The sequence below is a fragment of the Equus quagga genome, chromosome 2, assembly GCF_021613505.1.
Source record: "Equus quagga isolate Etosha38 chromosome 2, UCLA_HA_Equagga_1.0, whole genome shotgun sequence".
NCBI classification, from domain to species: domain Eukaryota; kingdom Metazoa; phylum Chordata; class Mammalia; order Perissodactyla; family Equidae; genus Equus; species Equus quagga.
This window is the reverse complement of record NC_060268.1, coordinates 25,413,009-25,421,320: the sequence shown is the minus strand read 5'-3', so window position 1 is coordinate 25,421,320 and position 8,312 is coordinate 25,413,009.

Genomic DNA, 8,312 nt, shown 5'->3' with positions numbered 1-8,312 from the left:
TCTAGGTTCTCCATCGCCTACTCAACACCCAACCCCACTGACATATCCCTGGAGGAGGGCAGGGTTAGAAAACACAGGGAAAGGGAAGGTGGGCTTGCAGATTTAAGACAGAGGAGGCCAGCAACACACACCCTTTCTCTCTGAAGGTTTCCTGCCTGAAACAGGCCTTAGTAGGAAGGAGGAAAGAGTGCATTTTAATTTTAATTGAAGTTTGGAATTTGAACAGTTCCATAGGATTGGACAATTGAATAACTCTATTCTTTGGACTGATCGTGAATGAAGGACTTCTAAAATTATATAAGCAGCTGGAAAAACCCCCATACCTGTCTTAGATTCTATCCAAGGACTGTGGAAGAAATAGCTATATGAACAGGTTGAATGGGCATGCAGGAAAGGGCTAGAGTGAAGAAGTATAATACAAATAAAAAATTATTAGTCATAATATACAAAGAGAAACAACCAAATAGATAAATGAGCTAAGGATATGCATGGACACTTCACAGAAAAGCAAATCAAAAGAACCAATAAATAGGTGAAAAGACGTTCCACCATATAAATAGCCAGGACAATTCAAATTAAAATAACTCTTTTGATGATTAATGATGTATTTTTAATTTTTTAATGTAGTAGTGGTAATATATTTATATTTTACAGACTACTACTGTTTTAATACTTACAAAAACATTTACAGATGAAATGATCATGATGTCTGGGATTTACTTCCCAATAGTATGGAAAAGGGGAAAGTAGCTGGTAGTCTAGGAGAAACATGAATGGCCAAGACTGGGTTATTGCTGAAGCGATGACTGCATGGAGATTCATTATACCATTGTCTACCTTTGTATATGTTTGAAATTTCCATAGTAAAAACAGAAAATGGAAAGATAATGGAAACACTTCGAACAAGTGTAACATGCATATGTACCTATATCAATGCAACAGGAAAAATTTATAAAACATGTTACACAGGCAGAAGCTGGTAGGTCTTGGTTCCTGAAGAGATAAAATGACTGGAGGAAAAAACCATTCTTAAAGGAGATCCATAAGTATTGAGTCTGGATAATCAGAAAGATGTTATCACAGAGATAAGCAGTCAGGAGGAAAAGTTGGCTTGGGATATAACAGGATCAGTTCTGTTTCAGACATCTATAGTGTAAGTGCACCAAACTTGGGACATAACTGCTGACTGGGACAAGGTACTCTTTACAACAAGTTCCAATGGAATTGTCCAGTTGTCCATCTCTCATTCTCACTGTTTAGTTTACAACAAGGAAGAACGTCCAAAAAGTGGATTTTCATAAAGCTCAGAAGAAAAGTGTGATGCTAACATTTGTAAGCTTGTCACTAACCACTAGGAAAAGGAAGTCTCTATATTCAAATCTAGCAAGTAGCAAATACTGTTCTTCATAAGTTTATGTGAGAATAATTAATGATATAAACTGAGGTCAAGGTTTAGAGTATAACAAAGTCCAAAGAACTTTTCATCAGCGGAGAACTCAAGACCAAAATTTGGTCTGAAAAATGGGACCCCGGCCTTATAATCAGCACCTCAATCCTGATCCTGAGAACCTGCCTGATCTTCCATCATTGAAGATGTGCTTTCTAATTAATTTTTGCCAATCTGACCTCCAAGCTCCCCAGAGACTACAGTCATACTCCTAAACTACCAACCACACAAAAAATTTGCCACCTGCAGACAGACTTCTCAGACATCAACTGGCTGCAGTCTACCCAGACCACCACATACTTCCTCTCATGGGTGCCCTTTCTATGCTCTCCCCCTCACCAGGCCTAGTCCTTCTCAAGGTTTTATCCTCTGGCCACAGTTCCTTTGGTCATGCTCTCAATCCACCTCTGCCTGCCCTTGTTTGTCTCCTCACCTATTAACTCTTCATCAAAATTCACGAAAGTTTTCCTATGTGATTTCTCCTCGAGACCCAGCATTAACACCCTAGATCTATTCTGCTGTTTTCTCTTGTCTGTTCTAATTTCTTATTCCTACCATCCCCCAGGGTGATGAATTTTGAAAGCATAAACAAGATCATGTCACTTCTCTGCTTAAAACCTTCCAGTTAAATTTGGAATGAAAACCATCCTCCTCACCAGGAATGATCTTCAAGTCTCTGTAAATTTTAAACCCAGGACAACTCTCCCGCCAAATCTCAAATCATCACCACCCTCTTCCTAGCTCACTTTCTTTCTGCTGTGCCTCAAAATACCAGCTCTTTGCCACACCGTGGCCTTGACATACATTCCTCTCTTTGCCTGGAACTCTCCCGACCAGTCACTTGGATGACTCCTACTTTGCGTTCAAGTCTGAGCTGCAATCCCCCTCCCTCAGGCGTGCTTTTCCTGGCCATCCATCTAAGGCACATCTCACCTGTTTTCTCTCCAAAGCACCCAGTTCAATGCCTTCATTGCCCTTATAACAAGACATTTCTTGTTATCACATATTTATTCATGCTTGTTCCTCTTCCTGAATTTGAGTATGACAAAAAGACTGATTTTCCAGTTCAGGTTCTTCTTCCTTTAGATGAGGGGCCATTTACCCAGAAACTAAGATTCACATAGTAAAACTAGAACCATGAGCAAGTTTTAGGCCTTGCCTGACTCTCTCGAGACCAAGTAGGGAAGAAAAAGAAGGATCCTTAGTCAACTCCCTTAGAAGAATTGAAGTTTCCATTCTCATGATGCCTGGCAGGGGCCCATAGATGGGTGATCCTCACCAGAGAGCTGCAGGGCTCTTTCTGGTCTGGCCAGAGGAGGAATACAATTTCTATAAGCAGATCCCAGCAACCAGTGTGCCATGTATACTCCCTACCTTCAGCTGTCCAGCTGTCTCCGCCTCCTTCTTACAGTTCATTGATATAGTTATGAATCTTACCAGGAGTTTGGTGAGAACAGAAGCGCTTCATATGAGGTGACCAGGTGTTTAGGGAGTGGGTTGCCAACCCTAGGCATCCTACCACATCAAGGATAGCCAGACTCTCAGAAAAGAGACACTCTAATTGAATTAACTCACTAATCCATTTAAAACAGAGTTGAAAGCCAGTTATTCGTCTTTCAAATCCATCATCAGCTCCTAAAACCATGCCACTTACTGCAGTCAAGTTATATCAGCCAGTTTTATTCGGTTCAGGGAAGAGTTTGGTGACCAAAGAAAGTGAGATTAGAAAGTAGTTTTAGTTTGAATGGGATGGGGACTGTCCCAAGGCCCTCTTACCAAGATTCTCCCAAGAAAGCAAGCTCCATGGGTACCAGGGACCACGTCTGTTTCATTCACCACTCACAAGCATCCTCAGGGCATAGTACACTGCCTAGCACATAGTAGATGCTCAATAAACATGGATGGAAAGAATGACTAATTAACGGTTCTTCACACTCCCACTCATCCTTCAGGTGCTTTATATAAGTCCATCAGGAACATCTTCCCAGGTCCTTCAATATGGCTCAGGATCTACTATGAGCTCTCCTTCAGAACATTAGACACAATAGTAACTAAATACTTGTGTGCTTTTTTAATGTCTCCCTTCCCCATAAGACTGCCTCTGTGTCTCCCACATCTAGAGCAACACCTGTCATATAATAAACACTCAACAAGAATTTTTTGGATATTTTAATACCCATACTTTTTTTTGTTGCAATTAAACTTCATTAGAAGTTTCTGAGCTCCTTCTGAGAAGTAAATTTTTGATCCCAAACTTGAAGAAAATAAGAGTAAGGGACCTGCCTAGGTCCTTATTCCCACTGGTGGTAAGGAATCTCAGGGGAAGCACAGCTCCATCCAGCAAGAGAAGAAGGAGAATCTCTAGATTGGTAAAGTTTCACCTGTGTACCTTCTGTATCTCTGAGTTTCCATGAAGACCAAAAAACCCCAAGCAAACCAGGCCTGTGACACTTCCACAGAGACAAGAAGTCTTTGAATTGTTTACTCCGGAATCTTCTATGGGCACTGTGTCCCTGGAAGGGCATGTGCCATTAGTCAGAAGCCTCTTAGGCCCAACTGCAGATGAGTCATATGAATATGCATCAATTGATGTCTGTCTCCGACTTAGTATAGGAGGGATGTAAGAATAATTAATTAGGTTTCTACATCCATTTCCTCAGGAAAGTGGTCCAGCAGTGACACTGTGATGGAGTACGAGCAATAGAAGCTTCCTGAGAAACTGGTGAACCCAGGAGCTCTGGGGAACATACAGAGATAGCTCATTTCTGAGGAGATCTGAGGATGTGTTGGTGACAACAGAGTCAGGGAGCATTTGTTAAGGGAGACTGGTCACTGGAAAACATGGAGGTTGAGTGACCCATGCAGAATAAATTAGAAAGGATCTGCCTATGTTCATGACCCGTAACCATGTTATAGCTCTGGATATTCCTCCACTTTGAATCTCTAGTGATTCCCCCAAAGAAGTACAGTCCTTAGGCAACTTTGCAAAGCCAGGAGGTTCCTGTGAAAACTAGGAGTCTCCATCATCAGAACTGCCTTGAAGTCAATCAGGCACCTCACCTAGTAGCTTGTGAGGTGACCTGCACTGGAGCAATTTTTGGAATGGGGGAAGGAGACTCTGATTCCTCTTGAAACTCTGTCTAGAAGCCTGTCATCTGCTTTCACGTGTCCACTGGCAGGCTGTGGCACAGCTGAATTCTTTGATTTTATTCATCATTCTCGATATCCTGACTCATGTCCAGCTGATGAGTCACAGAATCGCTAAGGCTTTTTCTCACCATTTTCATGGACAGCCATTTGCTTCTCCTTTGTCTCTCCTGAAATGTGCTACACAACTCTTAACCCACTGTGCTGGCTTCTTTTATGATTTTGTATTTAAGGTATTGTATAAGCAATAACAAAAAGAGGAAAGAAAAATCACCTAAAATCCCTCCGTCTTTATATGGTAGTTATGTTCATTTTCCCATGTTCTCATCTAGTCCTTGCCCATATAATAGTTTTCATAGCTACAATGTCGTGGGTTACTGTTTCTCTGATGCAAAATTATCACATTAGTTCCTGCTCCTGTGTCAGATAGAGTCAGCTCTTTCCTACAGAAGCTTGACTTAACCTGTCATTTCTATAAAGAATCGCCAATGACAAAATTGCTTATATGTAGAGCATTGTATATGAACCTCATGGTAACCAAAAACCTATAATAATTACACAAATAAATAAGAGAAAGGAAATAAAACATATTACTAAAGAAATCCATCAAAACACAAGGGAAGAGAGCAAGAGAAGAAGACAGGAACAGAGAAGAACTACTAAAACACCTAGAAAAAAAGTAACAACATGGCAATAAGTACATATTCATCAATAGCTACTGTAAATGTCAGTGGACTAAATGCTCCAATTAAAAGACATAGGATGGCTGATTGGATTAAAAAAAACAAGACCCTTATATATGCTGCATACAAAAGACAGACTTTGGACCTAAAGACACTCATGAACAGAAAGTGAAGGAATGGAAAAAGATACTCTATGCAAATGGCAAAGAAATAAAATCTGGAGTAGCAATACTTATATTAGACAAAACAGACTTTAAAACAAAAACTGTAACAAGAGACAAAGAGGAGGAATACATAATGATAAAGAGAACAAGCCAACAAGAGGATATAACACTTGCAAACATCTATGTTCCCAACATAGGAACACCTAAATATATAAAGCAATTATTAACAGACAAAAAAGGAGAAATAGACAGGAACACAATGCTAGCAGGGAACTTTAACACTTTACTTACACCAATGGATAGATCATCTAAACAGAAGATCAATAAGGAAACATTGGCCTTAAACAATACATTAGACCGGATGGACTTAGCAGATATATATAGAACATTCCATCAAAAACTGCAGAATACACATTCTTTACAAATGCACATGGAACACTCTCCAGGATTGATCACATATTAGGCCACAAAACAACTCTCAATAAATTTAAGAAGATTGAAATAATACCAAGCATCTTTTCTTACCACAATGATATGAAACTAGAAATCAACTACAGGAAGAAAATCAGAAAAGCCACAAATATGTGGAGATGAAACAAAATGAAACTGAACAATGATTGGGTCAATGAAGAAATCAAAGGAGAAATAAAAAAATACCTTCAAACAAATTAAAATGAAAATATGACATGCCAAAATCTATGGGATACAGCAAAAGCAGTTCTAAGAGGGAAGTGTATAGCAATTCAGGCCTACTTCAACAAACAAGAAAAATCTCAAATAAACAATCTAACAGTGCATCTAAAGGAACTAGAAAAAGAAGAACAAACAAAGCCCAAAATCAGTAGAAGGAAGGAAATAATAAAAATCAGAGTAGAAATAAATGAAATAGAGAATAAAAAATAGAAAAAATCAATGAAATCAAGAGCTGGTTCTTTGAGAAGATAAACAAAATTCACAAACCTTTAGCTAGACTCACCAAGAAAAAAAGAGAGAAGGCTCAAATAAAAAAATCAGAAATGAAAGAGGAGAAATTACAACAGACACCTCAGAAATACAAAAGATTATAAGCAAATACTATGAAAAGCTATACGCCAAGAAATTGGATAATCCAGAAGAAATGGATACATTCTTAGAACCATACAACCTTCCAAAACTGAATCAAGTAGAAACAGAGAATCTAAATAGATCAATCACCAGTAAGGATATCAAAACAGTAATCAAAAACCTCCCCAAAAATAAAAGTCCAGGACCAGACGGCTTCCCTGGTGAATTCTACCAAAAATTCAAAGAAGATTTACTGCCTATCCTTCTCAAACTCCTCCAAAAATTAAAGAGGAAAGGAAGCTTCCTAACTCATTCTACAAAGCACACATTACCCCGATACCAAAACCAGACAAGGACAATAAAAAAAATAAAATTACAGGCCAATATCACTGATAAACACCAAGGCAGAACTCCTCAACAAAACACTAGCAAATTGAATAATTGGTCTGTCCAGCTGGGTACAGAAGGATTTTACTTAAACATGATAAAGGCCATATATTGCAAGCCACAGCTAGCATCATGTTCGACAGTGAAAGTCTAAAATCTTTTCCACTAAGATCAGACCAGACAAGGATGCCCACTCTCACCACTTTCATTTAACGTAGTGCTGGAAGTCCTAACCAGAGAAATTAAGCAAGAAAAAGAAATAAAAGGAATCCAAACTGAAAGGAAAAAGTAAAATGTCTCTATTTGCATATGATATATTATATATAGTAAGTAATATAGGCTCTAAGAAAAAACTGTTAGAAATAATAAATGAATTTAATAAAGTTGCAGGATGTAAAATCAACATATAAAAATTGGTTGATTTTCCAGACACCAACAACGAGCTATCAGAAATTAAGAAAACAATCCCCCTTGCAATAGCACCAAAAGAACAAAATATTAGGAGTAAATTTAACCAAGGAAGTGAAAGACCTGTACACTGAAAACTATAAGACGCTGATGAAAGAAATGGAAGACACAAAGAAATGGAAAGATATTCTGTGTTCATGGATTGGAAGAATTAATATTGTTAAAATGCCTAAACTACCCAAAGCCATATACAGATTCAATGAAACCCCTATCAAAATTTCAAGGGCATTTTTCCCAGAAATTAAAAAACAATCCCACAATTTGTATGGAACCACAAAAGACCCCAAATAGCCAAAGCAATCTTGAGAAGGAAGAACAGTGTTGCAGGCATCACTTTTCCCGAGTTCAAATTATGTTACAAAGCTATTGTAATCAAAAGAGCACAATACTGGCAAAAAAAAAAAACAGACACGCAGATCAACAGAACAGAATAGCTCAGAAATAAACCCATGTGTAAGTGGTCAATAAATTTTCAACAAAGGAGGCAAGAATGTACAGGAGAAAAGGATAGTCTCTTCAATAGATGGTGTTTGGGAAAATGGACAGTCACATGCAAAAGAATGAAACTGGACCCCTCTCTTACACCACTCACAAAAATCTACGCAAAATGGATTAAGGATTTGGCCATAAGGTCTAAAACCATAAAGTTCCTAGAACAAAAAAATACGAAGTAAACTCCTTGACAGTGATCTTGGCAATGATTTTTTGGATATGACACCAAAAGTAAAGGCAATAAAAATAAACAAGTAAGACTACATCAAACTAAAAAGTTTCCACATATCAAGAAAACAATCAACAAAATGAAATGGTAGCCAGACAAAGACAACACAAAGAAGGAGCGTTATGGGCCAATATGGCAGATGAACATAAACACAAAAATCCTCAACAAAATATTGGCAAACCGAATACACCATGAGTTGAATTTATACCAGGGACATAGGGATGGTTCAACATCCACAAGTCAATCAATGT